General features: G+C 40.2%; 1 long non-coding RNA gene across 1 annotated transcript in view; it reads left to right on the plus strand.

Moving 5' to 3' along the window:
• Window positions 1-20,876, plus strand: part of LOC141572217 (uncharacterized) — a 56,579-nt gene that overhangs the window by 8,074 nt on the left and 27,629 nt on the right. Inside the window, exons 2-3 of the long non-coding RNA XR_012497469.1 lie at window positions 339-1,553; window positions 4,081-4,316. This is a non-coding gene — a long non-coding RNA (uncharacterized LOC141572217). The remainder of the gene's footprint in view (window positions 1-338; window positions 1,554-4,080; window positions 4,317-20,876) is intronic.

A 20,876-nucleotide genomic window follows, 5' to 3' on the forward strand; every position in this document is an offset into this window, starting at 1 on the left:
AGTGTGGGCATGGATGATTCTTGACTCGTCTGGGTGTCTCACCTGGGACTGGCGGGAGCTTTGACCATAGAGCCTATGGCAGTGGATGTGCTCAAAAGGAGAGGCAAGGATGTGTTCTGATGGGAGAGAAGTCCTGCTAGAAGCCTGTGGGATCAGGGGCAGTTAGGGTTCTGGTCCATTGATAGGTTGGAATAGGTGCATCAGGACCAAAGCTGTGAAGAATCAGAGGGTATTTGAGGCCTATTTTGATGTCAGTGTAAAGGGCCTGGGCCAGGACAACTTTAACATTCTTTGGTCTGTTAGAGTTGATTATATCATTTTGGTTCCTTTTCTGTCAGAGGCAAACTATGTATTGAAGTGTTCTGCCTGAAGACCACTTACACCTTCTCAACATCTTCATTATTTTGCCTGGTGTCTGGATCTCTTACAAGTATTGACCAGTACTGCTGTTAGCAAAACAAAAACATGTTCGTTGATACCCATGGGACTCACACTTTCCAGAAAAAGACAGAACCGCTATGCATATTGTGTTTACATCTGAGGACTTCTAACAGATAAAGATCCTTCTTCTTCCTGGCAAAGCTGAGGGAGTCACTCGAAGCTGCTGGCCATAGGCACGTGGCACGAGCAGCAGATCATTGGCAGAGGCAGCGTCCTGTGACGTGCGGTCAGCCCTGCTGGGCGGCTTCCCCATCGATCGTGTCTCGCTCCGAGGGTCTGAGAAGCTGTGAGGGACAGCGTCTGGGCTTGCAGAGCCTTCAGGCTCCAGGTTTGCATTTACCACAGCCGACAGTTTTCATTTTTGACAAGTTAAACAGTCTTCGTGGTGTATTGGTGATTCATCCAATTCATTTATGCAAGGCATTAGCACAAGTTTGCACAGAACAGAAAGTTCACAACATTGATTTTGTAGAAATGAGGTAAGAGAAATACCGGGACCTCGGATGAGTGGATGTCCTCAGGGCCAGCACAACTGCTGATCCGGGGCTCAGGAGGGGGACGGTTTGGAACTACAGTGAGTGGGACCTGTGCTTTCACTTCTTTTCCAAGGGCAGTCGATGATAGCTAACTATGGGCTACCACACTCCTTTCCTTGGACCATAATCCTTCACTTCTCAAACATTCACTGAGCACTTAGTATGTGCCAGGGACTGTTCTCAGTGCTAGGGAAAGAGCACTGAGTAAGAAACAGCATCGCTGTCCTCATGGATCTTCCGTTCTAGTTGTGGAAGGCAGTAAACACTAAAGCAAATAATGTCACATAATGACATGCTACAAAGAACATTAAATAGGCTAATGGGATAGTGAAAGGTGGTGGGGGACTGCTTCATGAGAGTTGGTGAGGGAAGGGCTTTCCAGTGGGGGTGACATTTAAGCGGAGACTGGAAACACGAATAAGAGGCAGATGTGTGGAGATCAAGGGAAAGATCACCTGGAGCAGAAGGAACAGCAGGTGCGAAGGTTCTGAAAGGACAACCCACTTGCCATGTTTGAGGGAAGAAAGAGGATCCACGCTACTGGAGCATCATGAGCAGAAGACAGAGTGGAAGGAGGTGAGGTCAGGAGAAACCAGGTGGGCAAGGTCAGGCATTTAGACTTCATTCTAATCACCTCTTTCAACCAACAGGAAAGAAAGTGCTGGGTTTAGAAAAACAAGGGCAATCATAGGCTCACGGATGGAATCAGACAACTGTCCTGGTTAGTCGCATGTCCCAGGTTTAAGCCAGAAAGTGGCCAAATCAGTGTTCTAGGCCTGTCTACCCCAAAGTGTGTGCTTTTCTGATGGTGCTCTGCCTCCCTTTCTACCTGGTACAGAAGAGAGAGACTGTGTGTCACAGAGCATGTGGTCCTGGAGCTATCCCCCACCCCCACTGTGATCACCTACCACTCTGGGCCTTGGGGTCCTCATCGTATGAAGAGCCCTCAGGTGAGCACAAAGGTCTCTGCTGGGCATTACCTGTGAGGAAAGGTTTTACAGCCCCGGCGTGACAGGACTGAGAGCCGATTTCATCACAGGGTCAAAATAATTCCTTTATGAGGAATAGTAAATGTTACCTATTTCCTCTGAGGACTGAACAAGACAATAAATTTGTTTTACGTAGAAGTCCTTAACTGATGTCCTTCGACCTGTAAGACAACCAGTGGGGTCCATAAACTATTTTCCACATTTCAAAAATCTCTAATGTCCAATGGATCCATTTTGGCAGATTCTGTTTGGCAGAATCTATCTACTAAAGCTGCATATGCAAATATCTAAGGGACCAGAAATTCTCCAACTAAGTATGGGTACTAGATATAGAAATGCTTACATATTGGGGGTACAAAAAGATGTACACATTTTAAGAGATGTTATTTATGTATTACCTTTCGAAGTTGAATTGCAGTAGCAATGTGTAGTATGACGTTCGCTCAAAAGATGGTGTTAATCAAATGCTAGCGTCATTCATTGTATTACAATTTTAATACAGCCATTTCCTTTCTTAAAGTGTGTGTACATTTTTTTGACACCCTCTGTATATTCCCAAAAACCAGGTACCAGAATGTTCAAAACAATCCTATTGGAAATAGCCAACACCTGGAAATGACCCAAATGCCCATCAAGAGTGGAACTGATACATAAATTATGTTATATTCATGAATTATCTTTAAATATGTGTAACATGGATCTTATCAGCCAATGCTGACTAAAAGTAGGTAGGGACAATAGATACTGTAGACCAATTTACATAAAGCCCAAAGACAGGGAAACTGTGTTACTAGAAGTCAGGAAAGGGGTTACCCTTAAGGGATGGTGGTACATAGAGACAGGAAGGGAGGATGAGGGGCTGACAATCAAGGGTGTTGATCATGTTCTGCTTCTTCATCGGGGTGCTGGTTATGTGGGTGAGTTTAATTTGTGAAGATAAATTGAGCAATACACTTTTGACACATATGCTTTTCTATAGCACATTACATTTCAATTAAAATTTTAAAAAATGTTTAATGGAAAAAATATTTAAAACATTTAAGCACCTCCCCTAAAAAAAAAAAAAATAAAAAAAAATAAAAATAAAACAGATGACAACAAAAAAAAAAAAAAAAAAAAGAATCTGAAGACCTGGATCATAGACTGTAGTCTTGGATATGAATTTACCAGCCATGAAATAAAGGAAGCATTATTTCAAAAAAAAAAAAAAAAAAAAATGTTTAGTGCAAATCGTATGATAGCCATTTCTGTTTTTTTATTAAATCCCCAGTTGAATATGACTTTTAACAATATAAAATGGGAGAGGAAATTAATTATTCGTGGAAGTCTTTCTAAAGCAATAATTTTTAAAATGTGGACCCAACCCAGGGAAAAATGATGAACGGTTTTCTTGAGGGACCACTTACGAAATGCTTCGGAGCCAGCGGGTTAAACTTTTAAAGCAAACTGTCTCACTGGTGGTGTGTTTGTTTCCAAGGGAGTCCGTGGAAAGTTTGTGATATTTTCATAAATGTTACAAGAAAATGTTGTCATTTGGGGCTGATTTAGATTTAGACCTTGCAAGACACAGGGAGATGGGTTAATGATCTTTTCCTGCCAGCGTTTTTAGATTGGCTTATTATGAATTTCCTGTTTAGTGACAGTGAGGTGAGGGTTCCAAATCCAGCTGGGTTCTTCCCCTTTGCCCTATCCAGAGAACTGCAGATGGTCAGCGATGTAGTCTGACGCTGCAATGCCATCTCCCAGCCAGTCATAAACAGGGACCTCAGGAAAGGACAGGAATCCCTATGCCGATTGAAAGTGAGTTTGTCATGTGAATCAAGGAGACAAAGGGCTTATGTTCTTCTAGGACCCGCGTTTATTGCCCCTCTTTGCAACTGAGCAACCTTCCACCATCTGCCACCCACCCTTTGCCTCCATCTGTCAGCCAGCCAGCCTTTCCAGCTTCCTGCCTGTTGTGTGACTCAGTGGGGTGGGGGACTCAGGCAGTCCATGTAACTGATCCAATCTACCCTGGTTTTGCAAAGACAATGGCAGAGGGGGGGGGGGTGGCAGCAGGTGGTGTGGGGAAGTGAGAAACTGCCACCCCTCTTTGCCTTGCTCCATTGAACTAGTTCCAGGACCATGGTGATGACTTCAGTCTGGATGCCTGGAGGAGATGAGGTACAGCTATGTCGCCTTGAAGGACATGAAAATCCAGAGGCTGGAAAGGAGGTGGAAGGGGTCAGCAGCAAGAAGGCAGCTGTCTTCTGCAGGAGGCATGTGACAGTGAGAGATGTCATCAGAAGCCATCAAGACACCAAGATGGTATCTTACCACCTTGCGTCACTTCAGGCAGCGGTACAAGCTGGTAAGACACCACTGCCCGGCAGCCATTCTTGTCTTTCATCTGGGTGTCCACATTTCCCCCTACTGATGCAGGGGTATATCCAGATTAATCTACACCAAATTCAGGAGTCCAAGTCTTCTTGCCAATGTTTGGTTTAGGGAGGAGAATTTATCCCAAATTCTAGCCAAAGGGAAGAGAGGGTGAATACATTGGGGGATATCTAGCAAGTGTTTCCTCGCAGGAAGAGTGGCTCATTGTGATGTCTTAATGTGAGAGGATAGTAGGCCTAGCGGTAAGCCGGCATGTCCAGGCTGCTGGGGGAAAGGTGGAAAGAACCGAGTCCCTCAGGACATTGCAGAACCCTTAAAATAAATAATCCTGAGCTGTCCCACCTCTGTACTTCCCCTTGTTGGAGATAATCTGTTTCCTTTATTGTATAAGCTGACAGAGTTTGAGTTTTTGGTTATTTGCCGCCCAAATCTTCCCAATTAATCTGAAGCTTCAGTCCAACTTTTCCCCACCTGCATGTACATATTGTCAGTTTTCAGCTAGAAAATTATACCTGGATATATCCTGTGCACCATTGTTTTTCAGACTCAAAAGGACTTAGTTCATCACCTTTTCTTCAAATTTGCATTCAAATGAGTAGTTTTGGACTTCTACTTTCAATCTGTCAGTGCACCACACACACACATGCATAATCACATAATTTTATTTTCATAGTCATATTCAGTAAAATTTTCTATCAGTTATGAAATGCTTACTGTGTGTGTGACAGGGCCTGTGCTAGGAACTTTAGGTCTACATAAACTATTACAAATTCTTAAAATGGCACTGTAGAATAGAGACTTTTATCCCCATTATGTACCTTTCGCAAATAAAGCAACAAAGCTGTTAAGTAACATTCCCTAAGTCACACAGCTTATCGTGGGTGAATGTGGACTTGTACACAATACAGACTTTTTCTCCATAGACACTTCTCTTCTCTCATCACATCTTCCTTCTGACCTGTCTTGCATCTCTAGTTTCATTTCCTCTCCCACTGACACTGTTCCGGTTTGGGCCTAAATTTCTCGTGCCTGGACTATCACAGTGGAAATGCTGTAGACTCCCTGGCCTCAGGTCCGCGCTGCATGGCCTGCTGGGCTGATGTCCCTACGATCGTGGTCATTCCACTTTCCCATTGTAAAGTCGTAAGTGATTTATCATCATCTGTGGCAGCAGTCACAGTAGACGGAAGGTAATGTAAATGTGTAAAGTCTGTTGACTATAAGGCATAGGCTCTTAACTGCTTGTACTGGGACCAAATACCTTTAAAACACAGCAGTTCAGCTAAACAGGCATCGATTGACTACCAGTTTGTAACGAACAACCTTTCAAACAAAAATCCATATTTTTTAATCTTGGCGTTCAAAGTCACCTGGAATTAAATCCTGAACTAACTTCTCTCTGTCATCTCCTAGGCGAAGCCTCTCATTCAGACACCTGAGTCTAATCCCTCCATTCTCCTCAAATGGTCTTGACCCCTATGCTGTTTCTCAAGGCTTTGTCGTAGGAATCTTATTCACTCATACTTACCTGTTCCTTGATGACAAAGCACTCCTGGGATCAAATAGAAGAGGCTCCAGGAGTGAGGGAGGCTTCAAGGCTTTTCAGGCCAGGCTCCTAGATCATCCTCACCAGGCATTTGCCGCTCCTTAGCTTGAACTCTGTTGGTGACAAAGAGCTCACTGTTTCCTAAGACTGCTCACGCCACCACTGGGCAGCACGGCCTGCTCAAAGTCCTGCTGTAGGTTGAGCCAAATTCATCACCCTGACTTGTACCTTTTGAGGTGAGACAGGGCAAGCCTGCTGATTCCTTTTAGATACTTGAGGAATAGTGGTCATGTCCACCCTCTTCTCAGAATCCTCCGTATTCAAATCTCTCTCGGTCCCTCTCAGATCTTGTCTGTATTTTACAAGCGACCGGATACCGTGGTTTGATTGTCCAACCAAGTTCTAAAGTCCTATAAGGAAGCTTTTGACTTTTAGTAATGAACAGGTGGTCATATCAAAGGGGAAAAAATGGAGAGAAATACAAAGGTGGCACAATTCACAGTGTGAGAGCCATTCCATTAAAAGCCTTCCCCACAGAGTAATGTGTGCATGTGTGTGTGTGTGTGTGTGTGTGTGTGTGTGTGTATGTGGAAGAGGTGTTCCTCATGGAGCGTGTAGCTGGGGAGTTGTAATTATGTGAATGTGTGTGTCAGGGGGAGTGCTGGTGTTAGGAGTGGAGTCAAGGACTTGAGAGTTGGGTGGAGGTTTTACTGAAACATCTGCCTGAAAAATCTGTTTTGCTGATAGTATAGTTAATCTAAGTCTATAGACTAGGCAGCTGCCACAGTGAATTTTGGAATATCTATCCATCCCTTTACACTGATCGTCTGTGACACATTCTTGGCAATTAACCTCATTCCTCCTGTGACATTATGAGCTGTTGTGTCATTGTTGGCCATGTCATTGAACTTCCTATGGGCGTCTATTGTTTGCCCAGGTGGAAGGTGACTCAGCAGAGTGGGGGGCAAAGCACAGGTGCTCACAAGCATTTGTTGTCAGACAATAGAAAGAACCATAAATACAATGGAACATTTGCCCGATGGGCTTTTCAAGTTAAACCAAGCTATTACCTGTATCATTGCATCTCAGGGTTAAGGGTCTTCCGAGGCCGTCTGTTTGAAAAGTCTTCTATTTAATGGAGAAACATTTCCCTGTGGCTTCAACCAATTAGTCTACACAGAACAAGGATTTCTATTCCTTAGAGGAGCTCTTAGGACAGCCATTATGTCTCTTCTTATATACGTGAGTATGTGTGTGTGTGTGTGAGTGTATATGTGTGTGTGTATTGCACGTGTGTGCACACCTAGTTATGTGTGTTGGACACATTATATTACCTGTAGTAAACCCTTATAATATTGGGCATGCCAATCAAGGGGTCTACAAGTAATTAAAATATTTACATTACAAAAGCAAATTTAGTATATAATTCATTTATTTGAAATAAGAATATGAAAAAGAAGTAGATATAATTTTGTAGTTAGTCAGGGTGGGCTTTCGTGATTTTTATTTGCATTCCCTCTTTTCCATACCTATTGGTATAAATTTAAATTATTGGACTTAAAAAAAAATTTTAATCTCAAAAAGAATGTCTCTGTTATCCTGAGTTGATGATAAGCAAACTGAATCCTGGCAGAGAGGGGTTCCATTCTTTGGAGACCCCGTACAGGAAGGACAAAGTTGGGCAGCAACTTCCATTTCCTGTCTCTTGTTCTTACCTTCTGGAGGTTCCCAGCACAATCCAGTGCCCTGTCTGATACCAGACTCCACAAGGATTGTTTATTGCCAGGCCCCTGCTGAGCTAGAAAGGTTATTCAGAAATAGTGTTCAGCCAAAAGACAAGCAGAGTCTGTGCATTTAAGCTTGATTTCTGCATCAGGTGTGAGCCAAGGTACGGAAGGATGTAAATTACAAAGGACCTATAACTTGCTCATCAGTGCATTCCCTGCACATCGGCCGCTAATTGAAAAAGAGTAAGTTTATTTTATTTTATTCTCAACACTTTTCTATGCTGTTTAAATTTTCTTTAGTGAATATTCATTCATTCATTCATTCATTCATTCATTCATTCATTCATTTATTTACCAAGCATCAGTTGAAGTACTTATGGTGTGCCAGAACTGTGCTAGGTTTTGAGTAAACAGTGAGAAAAAAGCAATCCCTGCCCTTCAAGAGCAGTTCATTTTAGTGAACAATTACTATGTTCCAGGCATTGCACCAAACATTTTACTTACATGATCTCATTTAATCCTCAGAATAATTCCATAGTATAGGACTAATTCTCCTCATCTAATAAATGAAGACTCTGAATCTCTGAGAATATAAGGAACTTTGCCAAAAGCTATTATACAGCAGGCCAGGATTGGAACTAGTGATAGATAGATTTTCTGGTCACCCATATTTGCTGTTCCTTCCCCATCCTGTTGAGCTGGGCAAAGCCAGGTGACTAACTTGACCAGTGGGAGGAGACTGGAAGAGATGTCCCTTTTGAGCAGAAGCTTGAAGGTTCAGTATGCAGTTTAATTGTTCTTTGCCATGATGACAGTTCCAGGTAGAGACTACTCAGTTAGCTTGGGTTCCAGAGTGGAGACGATGTAGAGCATGGCCACAGCCCATTCGTAATGGGCATGTGGAATGAGTGAGACATTTTTAGAATTCAGAAATTCTGTTGAAAGCCACTGAAATCCTTTGTCCCACAGCATGACCTTCTGACGGGCATAGAATCTTTGAACAACTACACCTGTGTCTTCTTTTATATTATTTCTGTAATTAGAAACAAAAACAATAGAAATTGGAGAAAGCATTATCTGGGCAGGAGTTTTCAGTGTAAAATGTTTATATGAATGTTAAATCTTTCTTTGTGTGTGCCTTATCTGTGCCTACTCCGCCACTGTTAAAATCTTCCATACCCAGAGAACTTGATTAATTACCCACAGGACTTGTCCTAGTTCTTGCTCTCTTGGTGGCCTTGCTGACACCTCTTCTTGAAATGTTTCATAGTTGAATTCAATTCCACAAGCTGTTATTGATCATCTTTGGAATGTTTGTTATCCTGCTCCTTTCAGGTCCCAAACTCCTCCCCTTTCACGAAGCCATCCCTGATGACCCCAGAACCACGTGGTCTCTCTCGCTTCCCCTAGACTCTAATACCATTATATGCCATACGTTATTGTTACCCAGGGCTGTTTACTATCCTTAGTAATTGAAATAAAATTTGCATTACATAAAATCTACCATTTTAACCATTTTTTAAAAAAAATATTTTTTAACTATAGTTGACGTACAATATTATATTAGGTTGAACAACATAGTGATTAGACATTTATATAACTTATGAAATGATCACTCCGATGAGTCTAGTACCCACCTGACACCATACACAGTTATTACAATGTTATTACTATATTCCCTATGCTGTACTTTACATCCCTGTGAGTATTTTCATAACTGGCAATTTGTACTTTTTAATCACTTCAGCTTTTTCACGCACAACCATCAGTTTGTTCTCTGTACCCCTGAGTTTGTTTCTGTTTTGTTTGCTTATTTTGTTTTTTAGATTCTGCATATAAGTGAAATCATATGGTATTTGTCTCTCTCTGACTGATTTCACTTTGCATAATACCCTCTAGTTTCATCCATGTTGTCGCACATGCCAGGATTTCATTGCTTTTTATGGCTGAGTAATATTCCATTGTATATATGAGGTGTGATGAAAACATACGGTGAATGTTTAAATAAAGAAAAAAGTATTACAGTAAAAGACACCTTGCCATTAATCCCCTCAAAATACTCCCCCTCACTTCAAACACACCTATCCAATCATTCTTGCCACTTTCTGAAGCAGTTCTGGAAGTCCTCTTTCATGAGTGTCTTTAGCTGTGCTGTTATGGCTGCCTTGATGTCCTGAATTGATTCAAAATGTTCACCTTTCATGGTTATTTTGACTTTGGGGAAGAGGCAGAAGTTGCACGGTGCCAGATCCAGTGAATAAGTTGGATGAGGACACACCGTAATGTTTTCATTTGACAGAAATTGCCATATACCAGAAATGATGTGACACGGAGTGTTGTCATGATGGAGGATGATTTACAGCACAGTTTAAAAACATAGCTTCTTTCAACCATAGCTCACACCTGACTGACTGCCCTGAACAAGTTGAAACTTGTCACACACTCTTACAAAGGTTCGATGTGCCACTTCCCGTATTGAAGATCCCTGCCTTTCCGTTGGATGGCACTCGGCAGCAGCATTCACCATATTTTGTGATCACGCCTTGTATGTACTACATCCTCTTTATCCATTTGTCTATCAGTGGGCACCTAGGTTACTTTCATATTTTGCTATTGTAAATAATGCTGCAGTGAACATAGGGGTGCATATATCTTTTTGAATTAATGTTTTGGATTTCTTTGTATAAATACCCAGAATTGGGATTGCTGGGTAGTAAGATAGTTCTATTTTTAATTTTTTGAGGACTCTCCATACTGTTTTCCATAGTGGCTGTACCAGTTTACAATTTGACCAACAGTTCACGAGGGTTAATTTTTCTCCACTTCTTCACTTACACTTATTCTTAGTTGTCTTTTTGATAGTAGCCATTCTGACAGGTGATATCTCATTGTGGTTTTAATGTGCATTTCCCTGAGGATTAGTGGTATTGAGCATCTTTTCATGTGCCTGTTGGCCTCTTTGGAGAAATGTCTGTTCAGATCCTCTGCCCATTTTTTAATCAGATTTTTTTTTTTTATGTTGAACTGTATTGAGTTCTTTATGTATTTTCGATATTAACCCCTTATCAAATATATCATTTACAAATATTTTCTCTTCTTCAGTAGGTTGCCTTTAAAGTGGACAATTCAGTGATTTTTAGTGTATTCACAATGTTGTTCAGCCATCACCACTATCTAATTCTAGAACATTTTCATTACCCCTAAATAAACCTCATACCCAATAAGTAATCACTCCCCATTCCTCCCTCTCCTCATTCCTTGGCAACAACTACTAAATACTGTTTTTCTCTATGGGTTTACCTATTCTGGATATTTCAAATAAAAGGAATCATGCAATATGTGGCTTTTTTTTTAAATCTAGCTTTTTTCACTTAGCATAATGTTTTAAAGGTTCCTCTATGTTGTAGCATACATCAGTGCCTTAGCCTGTATATATATATATATATATATATATATATATATATATATGTATATATATATATATATATGTATATATATACACACATACCAATAACGAAAGATGAATACAAGTCACGTTTGACTTCTGCAATTACAAGAGGTGCTCAAAGTGGTTACCATCAGCATCCAGACATGTCTCAACGTTACTCAAGCAGTAGTTCACTATAATCAGAAGTGTCTGGACGCTGATGGTAACCACTTTGAGCACCTCTTGTAATTGCAGAAGTCAAACGTGACTTGTATTCATCTTGTTATCGGTATGTATAGAGTATTACAGTTTTAATACAGTTTTCCTTTCTTAAAATGCGTATATATTTTTTGGCACCTTCTGTGTACACACACACACACACACACACGCACACACACACGAGGACTGACAATTAAGTTCATGAACTCATCCTAGAAAAAGTGATACATACTTCGTTGCTGAATATCATATGGTCACCTTCGAAGTACACCCTTTGGGAAGCTACACACTGACACCAGTGCCGAGTCCACCCTTCAAAACAATTTTGGAACTCTTTTTATGGAATGGCCATCAGAGCTGTCGTCATATTACCCTTGATGTCCTGAATGTCCTCAAAATATCTTCCTTTCAATATTTCCTTTATCTTTGGGTAAAGAAAGAAGTCATTGGGGGCCAGATCAGTTGAGTCGGGAAGGTGTGCCAATACAGTTATTTGGTTACTGGCTCAGCACTCCCTCACAGACAGTGCTGTGTGAGCTGGTGCATTGTCGTGATGCAAGGCTCCTTTGGGACCATTTCTGCACACACCTTTCTCATGCCAAGATTTTCAGTTAAGATTTTCCTAACTTTCTCTATTGATGTTTAGTTGGTCTGCTATGCTTCTCACAGTCAGCTGACAATTTTGACACACAATTCGATGAATTTTTGCAATGTTTTCATTAGTTCTGCGTATTACTGGCTGCTCTGACCTCTCTTCATCAGTGATGCGTTCTCTCCCCTCAGAAGAACCTTAAATCCATTTGTACACTCCCATTTTCTTCATGGCATTATCCCCATAAACTTGGACTAACATGTCCCTGATTTTACTTCCATTCTTGCCAAGTTTAACAAGAAATTTAATGTTTGTTCATTGCTCTAACTCAGGCTCAGACATTCTTGCTATGACACACAAAAACATGCAACAATGATAATGAACGCCACTCAGAAAGACACTGCCACACATGTACATGAACACAGCTGTGAGACACTGATATACCGAGGTTATGAAACCTTACTGAGCTGATTATACAGTGTTGCCAATGTAAGTGCACAGTGGCAAGGTGGTGACTTAATTGTCAGACTATATACATATATATACATATTAATTTATATTTATGCTAATTATAATTTATATAATGATATATGCCTGTATGTGAATATGTATATATGAATATAAATTTTATATATAAATATATATATATATATATATATATATATATATTGGCCTTCATCTCTACTCTCTTCTGTGATCTCCCTGTGTCAGAGGGGCTGGAAGCCTAGGACACCATGTCTCGGAATCCTGTGCCATCTGGTTCTGATTTAGACCACGTCAATGAGATGACTCACACATGATTGGAAAACAGAGAGAAGAAGCAGTAGGTAGTATTGCTCTGCCAGCACTGAAGTTTTTTGCAGCTTCTGTAGATCCACATGCGGTTGTAAAAATTAATGCGGAGAGATCTTGTGTACATTTTACGTTTTCCCCCAACGGTAACAGTTTGCAAGATGGTAGTATAATATCACAACTAAGATATTGGCATTGATACAATCCACCTGTGCTATTCACAGGTCCTCAGTTTGCTTGTATTAATTTGTGTGTGTGTGTGTGTGTGTGTATTTAGTACTATACAGTTTATTACCACTTAGAGTATATAATTCAATGGTTTTAGTATATTCACAGAGTTGTGCAACTTTCACTATTGTCTAAACCAGGGGTGTCCAAACTGCGGCCCGTGGGCCAACTGCAGCCCACAATCCATTTTTAATTGGCCCGCAGCAAATTCCAAAAATATATTTAGTTTACTTAAATAAACCAGGTGAGGCAATACATACTTCACCTCGAGTGAGTGGCCTGGCTGTTTGTGTATTTTACCGCATATGGCCCTTGGTAAAAAACATTGAAAAAAGTTTGGACACCCCTGGTCTAAACTCTAGAAGTTTTTCATCAACCTCAAAGAGACTCTATACCCATTAGCAATCACTCCTAACCCCTCCCTCCAATTCTAGGTAACCACTAATGTACTCTCTCTGGATTTTCCTATTCTAGACATTTCATATAAATAAAATCATACAATATATGGTCTTTTGTGACTGGCTTATTTCACTTAACATAAATAACATTTTCAAGATCCATTTATGTTGTAGCATGTACCATTACTTCATTCCTTTTTATTGCAGAATTATATTCCATTGTATGGATATACCATATTATTTTATCTACTCATCAAATGATAGCATTTGGGTTGTTTCCACTTTTGGACTATTATAAAATTAATGCTGCTATGAACATTAACATGAAAGTTTTTTATGTGGACATATGTTTCCATTTCTCTTAGGTACAATTGCTGAGTCATATAGTAACTCAATATTTAACCTTTCTAAGAACTTCAAAACTGTTTTCCAAAGTGACTGTACCATTTTACATTCTCACCAACCATGTATAAGTAATTCATTTTCCCTGCATCGTCACTAACAGTGTGTATTGTCTCTCTGTTGTTTATTGTATCTTTATTTAATTTTGGTTTACTGTATCTTTCTCTATGCAAAATTTCAAAAATTTACCTCGTTAAAAAAAGTCATCTTTTCATTTATGGACGTGATCTCATGTTATGGTTAGGAAAGACTTTTTTCACTATGACATTATGAAAACTATTTCTTTAATTTTCTTCTGGTATTTTTATAGGAAGACCGGGTTGGAAAGAGTAGTTAAGAATGATTGGGAAGCTCCCTGTAGTGAGATTTGCTCTATTCTAGAGCCCACTTTGGTTGACATGCTCCTCTAAACTTTTTTCTTGAATGATATCTCCTGTCCTTTAGTTGTTACTTAGGTGATGTCTTTTTTTATACTGTTTTTATGCTGGTCAATTTCTGCTGGCTGTTCTCCAGTTTGACCACGTCAACGATGACATACCCACACCTGAGGACTGTATTCCAGATACATTTTGACAGGGTAGAGAAAGTGGCTCTTAACTTGAGCTCTTTTATGCACTATCAGTGTTAGCCATGATTGCAATGACTTTTGGAGGCAACTCTGTAAATCCCAGGGCCATTATTTAACTCATGAAAGCAAAACGCCATCCCTTTTACATGAACTACTATTAAATTGAGCTTTTCCATCCTACGATTCTGCATGCAATTTATGATTGTTATCTCTTCCTGGAGAAGTCCCTATGATTAAAATTTAGTGGCCCTATTTACTCACTTGAATCCTTTTCTCAAAAAGTCTATTTTCTCATGTAAAAATATTACTGTTTTAGAAATTTTCTGCCAAGATTTTTTTCTGCATTTCTTTTGCCATTACATAATTTTCAAATTTCTAATATTATTTTATCTTAGGGTTGTCTCTTGTGTATGATATATAGCTGTTTTTTTTCCTAAATCCTATGTGATACTCTGAATTTTAACAGGTGAGCTTACTCATTTATATTTGTTGAAAAAAACTGATATAATTGGACTCATTCATGCCATCTATTTTTCACTTTTATTTTATCATTTCTTCTTTTTTCCTTTCCTGTTTTCTGTTTGATTTTAAAAGTCCCCATTCTTTTTTCTCCTGTTTTCAAGGTATAGGTTATATTTCATTTTTAAGGGCTTATCATTGAGAGTTTTAATCTTTATGCCTAAATTCTTAAAGCCTAAATTTGTTTACTATCTTTATCCTATCCCCATCCTATATGTCTTCTATTTTTTTTAACTCTAGGGCAGAGCTTTATATTTTTTAATTAAAATCAATCTTATTCATTTCAGTTCATCCTGCTAGCCTGTTGACTGGTCTTGAGGTCCAGATCCAGTTCTGTAAGTTCTCTTTGTGTTTTATGTCATCTTCACTTTTAATATAAATGAGTTTATCCAAGTCATTAATAATAATAATAATAATAATAATGATAATAATAATAAATGAAATATTTGGCACTAGGTTCAGGGCCCTGTTTTCCATTTAGGAACCCCATGCCCTGGGGATGGAAGGGTGAGGAATCACACATAAAATCCATGGTCTTAAATTTCATGAGTCATGTCTGACTTTGACCAGTTTTCTCTTTTTTGAGTGTTACAATTTCATCACTTTCCCCCCAAAGTTCCTATCACGTCTACTCCATCATTCAAGACTGACTGTTGATTAAAATTAATTGAGAAAAAGCTGCTCCTCTAGTTGCTCCCTCAGCCTCCTGAGGGATGAAATTGTCAATGATGCAAGGCAGGAATCAATCAGATTCTTAGCCTTTAGTTGAATGAGACTGCTGGCCAATGTTTAGATAAGAGTCCTGGAGCTGTGATGGGGTAGAGGTGGGAGAATGAATGGACACAAGATGTGTGTGCTTTCCAGCATGGTGTGTTGGAATCAGGACAGCTGGGAGACAGGAAACCTGGGTTCTGGCCTCAGCTCTGCTGCTGGTAATATCAAACGTTAGGAATTGAAAATTCTGCCCATTTACACACATACAGATTCTAGATGTGGTTTAGTTACCTTGGAGATTTTCCCTCGCTACTTAACCCCTTGCAATCTGTTCTGACTTCATTATTGTGTTTTCTCCTCTTTGACCAAAATCCCAGAGCCTCTTTTTTATCCTAATTCTGGGAAACTCTCTTTTGTATTCAGCACCATGGTCTCTGCTTCTGTCCTGAAATTCCTTCCTTTTTTCATTTCTCTGTCACTGCATAGTCCTATGTCCCCCTACCCTTTTCCTTTGCTGCTGTCACTTTTCCCATACCCCTGTTACTTAAATGTGCCCCCCAGGCACAGCCCCAAATACCTGCTGAGCAATTTTCTTCGGCTCTTTATAAAAGTCATTGTGCCCCATGCTAATTCTTCACATTATTCCCCAAAGGACTTCATCTTCAATTTCTCTGTTTTTCTTGATAGTACCATCATTTCCTCAGTGACAATGGCTCAAGATCCTGAGTTTGAGAATTGGATGCTATAGTATCTCCGGTCTTACTGTAATTAATTAAATATGTCCTGAGCGCCCCCTGGTGGTGCTGGGTTCCAGGCTTTTCCATTGGAGAGCTCAGAGTCTGGAGGATTAGAATGCGGACACCATATAACCAGGGCTGCGGGTACGCGTGCTCTGGTCGCCCAGTGAGGAGGGGTGGGAGAAGATGACATACATTCATTTCCCAGGTGCTGTTTCCTATACTAGAATTTTTACGTAGATCATCTCAGTTGAAGCTGATGACCCTCTGAGGTAGATATTACAGCTGAGGAAAGGTAAGCTCAGTGGGGTTAAGGTTATATGCCTACATAATAAATGCTGGAATAAGGATTTAAAATTGGATCTGTTATTTTTCAGGACACCATGTTGCTTCCTGGTCTGTCACAGAGGAGGTGACAAGTGTGTTAATGATTTACAGATGAACCTTTCTCAGTAGTTCATCTCCAGAAAAGAATCCCTAGCTAGGAAACAGAACGTAAAAAGGTACAGAGGTGTAAAAGAGTGTGCATTCACGTTCTAGGTAGAAATAAGGAACATAGGAGGACGTTTAGGGAGAAAGGATGTGTTAGGTTTCAGGACGTTGAGTTTAGGGCATTTACAGGTTGGCCAGATTGGTGGGTAAGTGACTAGTTGGAAAGATTAGTTTGGAGTTTAAGAAAGAAATAGGAAATTAGAATTTAAATTTATGACTTCAGAGCAAGGTAGGAGTGGGAGCCATGGAGGTGGTAAAATTATCTAGGAAGGCTGTATGGGACCAAAAAGTAATAGACATGAGCAAGGAGCCCTGGGGAACAGAAGGAACAGAAGGAGCTGTTGGCGAGATGGGGGTCAGTATGAGAGAGCAGATGATGAGAACCAGAGAAGGGTTTCAAAAAGGTCAAGACCAACAGGGTTTTCCAAGGGATAATTTGAGATCAGGACTGAAAATTACAATTGAATCTGGCAACCAGGAGGTGACTGGAGAAATTGGTTAGAAAAGTTGAATTGGGTGAAATGTAAATTTCAAGGCGTTGGGACATGAGCAGGGGATGAAGAGTAGAAAAAAATACGGCAATGGGCTACTCTTTTAAGTAAAGAATGTTTGAGTGTTCTCTTTATGTGGTATTGCCTCTCATTTTCAAGGCCTAGATCAAATGTAATCTTATCTATGAAATTTCCGTCCATACCCCTTTCCATCTCTGTGGTTGTAGGTGATTCTTAACCTCCATTGTAATCCTGATCATACTCCAGTCTGTGTTTGTTATTTGAGTACAGCTTCCTTGGAAAGGAATGGACATGGGAGACACTCTTCTTCGTATCACTCATTACACCCAGCCTTGAACCCAGTGGGTGCTTATTAAATGCCTTACACACAGTAGGCACTTATGAATTGAGTTATTTAGAGACCAACATCACAGAAAGCAATGCAAATTCTTCTGAGGTTTACTATTTATTTATTTATTTATTTATTTATTTATTTATTTATTTTTGAGGGGGTAGGAGGTATATGCTTAGTGAAAGAAATGTAGATAAGTTTTCTGATTGGGTTTTCTGCCAGGCAAATGGGTCTGTGTTCTAAAGTTAGATAGCTCAATCAATGATTCCTTCAGAAGTTTAAATATTTTGTCTGCATGAAACCACACAATGGGCATGACATTTTGTTTAACTTGATGTTTTGTTCAATGTGTTAAAGTTTTTTAACAGTTATCTCGGATGTTTTGACTTAGTTTAAGAATTAGCTTTCAGGAGTTACAATCAACCTGTGTCCTGCATAGATTTGGGGTGATGAAATGGAGAAGAAGGAAGGCTAATCACAGAGGAAGAACATGCCTTATTGTGTTCTAGAAAGACCACTGCACTTAGAGTCAGGATATCTGATTTCTGTTTCCAACCCTGAATAATTAGTGTTGCTACCTCATTCAGCTACTTCCCTGTGTCTTGGTCTCTACATCTGTGAAATAGGCGGTTAGACGAGATGTCTCCTATATCACCTTTCCTGTTTTAACATTTTATGAATCTATTAAAAACATTTCTACAGCCATATTTCACAAAATATTTCTACCCTCATGCTTGCTACTTTCCAATATCCATTTGGCAGTGAACATGGAATTACTGGAGGAGGGAAGCTCAAAATTGGCTCTGTTCCTCCCTCTCCTTCATCTTAATCTTGCCTTGCTGTCATTATAAAGAACTAAGTGCAACTTGATTGCCCTGGTTTGATTATTGAACTGTAAGCTCCGCACGGAAGGGGACCTTGTTTAATCTCTGTGTATCACCCCGGAACCATGGTTCCGAATCCTACGCACGCTGATCTGCTTGTTTGCGTAACTGACCATTTGAGTGCTTGACTGTGTGGTATCTACATGGTGACCTGTTGAAGGTGAATTGCTCAGCTTGGCAGGTAATTCATGACTCCTATTTGTTACTCTTGATTTTAATTATGTACTGTATTTCTATAAATGTTCTAAATAGACCCAGAAACTTTCAAAACCATATGAAATATGTAACCCACAGAACAGAAGAATATCCTTAGCAGTGACTTCTTTGTTACATTTCCTATCACAGTTTAGGTGACAACTCCTGCCATTTCTGGCTTCCTGAGTTCTGAGCAATTTCTCAATTGGGTTTTTGGAGTAAGGTAGGGGTGGGTGGTGGATGGGAAGAGCCTTCTTATCTGATGTGACAGGACAGGTGGTTGTTTTAATGTAAAGAGTGGTTAAAAAAGTGATGCATACACAGCTCAAGCCTTTTATTTTTAGTTTAAAAACCTGTGAATGCACATCTGTTTTCCAATCTTTTGATATAGAATCAAAGCCGTACTCTTCCATGCACATTACCAACCATGCCTAATTTTTCTCTCTTAAGGTGGAGGGGAACTTAGACCCTTGTAAAGCAAACTGAGCACAGAATCCTTCTAGATATTTATAGTAACTTTCCCAGGCTTTTAAAATTCCTTCACCCCAACCTAATTAAACACAACTTTAGAATCTTTCTACATTCTTCAGCCTAATTTTCATAGAATTAGCTCTCTTTTTTTCACTCGCATTTCATTGGTTTCTATAATATTTAGTTGTGTAATTTTAATAGCTTGTAAAGCTGTTAACAGGCTAAGGAATAAATTCAGCATGTTCTTGGCAGGCACAGAATATACCTGGTGGGCACGAAAGCCCAAGGCCGTCCTATTAGCCATGTGCCTGCATCAGGCCACAGCCATCGGCCACTACGTTTTTTAGAGCAAATGGCGTGTGTTTGGTTTATCTGGCAATTTGGTTAACAGAGATCCCTCACACGAGCATTGACTATACCTTTGAAGTATCTCTTCACCCAAAAAGCCGGGGATATTCTTGGTCTTGTTGCAGGTCTTAGAATGGCCAAAGCTGATTCTTTTTTTTTAAAATCTGATGCTTACCCTGATGATTGAGCACACTCGCGGGTTGGTTTCCTTCTCTTCATCTCTGTAGCCTGCTTGTAGCCAGACGTAATTATCTCAACATTTATTAGGCACTGAGATCACTAAGATAGTCTTGGACAAATCTTCATCATTACCATCTCTGGCAGTACGGATTTTAGTGTACTGACAAATGGGAGGTGTTATATAAGATGCTGAGAACGCAGACTATGAGTTCTGGTCCCTGTTCCCAAGAAGCATGGACTCAAGTTGGAGAGGAAGGATGTGTTTATGTGTACCTATGTACACATATATGGAAAGATAATAGTATGGGTAATATATGCAAATTACCAAATGAGCTGTATAGATGGTAAGGGCTATAGGAATTCAGATGGGCTGAATTTTATAGTCCTAACCATGTTTTACACAAAGAGTTGAAACCACTCTTATCATATCTTATGATATATTTGGACATAGGTGAAATAACTGGATTTAGGGCCATTCCAAGAGGGGAATACACATGGAAATGGACCAGTCGCTGGGTGGGAACTGATGCAAAGTGAGAGCCACGGCATGTGCTGGGAAAAGTGCAACCCAAATGGCAGAAGGCAGTGTTCTGAGCATGTGCACACAGACCTAAGGTGCTCAAGCTGGTGGTGTTAACTACACAGTGTCCTGTCATGGTCTGCGGGGTCACTATTAAAATACCGGGCCAGGCACAATTGTCAGAGGAGACAGGGCTCAAGCCACTGTGCAGGGGTTCGTGGGGGCTGCTGCCAAAATGTAACTTAGCCTCATGTGTTGACCAAATCGAGCACTCTTGACATTAGATACTGTACTGTGGAAGGGAGGCTTAGTTGTTTTGGCACTAGAATAGTGGCACACACCCCTGTTCTGAGAAAGGAGACTTTTATAATTTGAGCTTTTCCCCTGAGGATGCATGTGACCAGTGGAGGATGTGGCTCCTTCTGGTCCCGTATTTGTCAGCTCTGGGTCCCTGACAAGTCTCCTGCTTAGGAAATAACTTAGAGGAGCTGTGTGCCATCTCAGAGTCTCATCGGAAAGGGACGCATCCTCCACAGGCTTGCTCCATGATGAGCTGCTACATGAGTCCTGTACTTCATTACATGACCGGTTGCCCACTTCTCAGAAGCAAAGATAAACTCTTTCTTAAGATTGTTTTCTCCTAAGATAGAATAGTTATTTTTCTTTTTATTGTCTTAGCGAGTTTATCTTATTCAGAAAAGCAAAAGCATTTGGCCAATACTAAAAATC

The sequence above is a fragment of the Rhinolophus sinicus genome, linkage group LG01 (genome assembly GCF_036562045.2).
Source record: "Rhinolophus sinicus isolate RSC01 linkage group LG01, ASM3656204v1, whole genome shotgun sequence".
In the NCBI taxonomy this organism is placed as follows: Eukaryota; Metazoa; Chordata; class Mammalia; order Chiroptera; family Rhinolophidae; genus Rhinolophus; species Rhinolophus sinicus.